This window comes from Egretta garzetta, unplaced genomic scaffold, assembly GCF_000687185.1.
Source record: "Egretta garzetta isolate BGI_Z169 unplaced genomic scaffold, ASM68718v1 scaffold2198, whole genome shotgun sequence".
Classification (NCBI taxonomy): domain Eukaryota; kingdom Metazoa; phylum Chordata; class Aves; order Pelecaniformes; family Ardeidae; genus Egretta; species Egretta garzetta.
This window is the reverse complement of record NW_009260567.1, coordinates 11,901-12,160: the sequence shown is the minus strand read 5'-3', so window position 1 is coordinate 12,160 and position 260 is coordinate 11,901.

Genomic DNA, 260 nt, shown 5'->3' with positions numbered 1-260 from the left:
CCCGTCCCTGTCCCCAGCGTCCCCCGTCCCTGTCCTGCTTGGAGCACGCCGGGCTCCTTGGGGACCCTGCCCTGCCCTCCCTGGGGACAGTGGCAAAGCCAGATGGGTCCTCCCCCCCTCACTGCCCCCTTGATGTCCCTGTCACCCCCTTGATGTCCCCGTTGTCCCCGCAGGGAGACTTCAAGCAGACGTCGTCCTTCCTGGTGTGAGGCTCCGCCAGCGCCGCCGGCCCTTGTAAATGTTCCCGAATTATTGTAGCT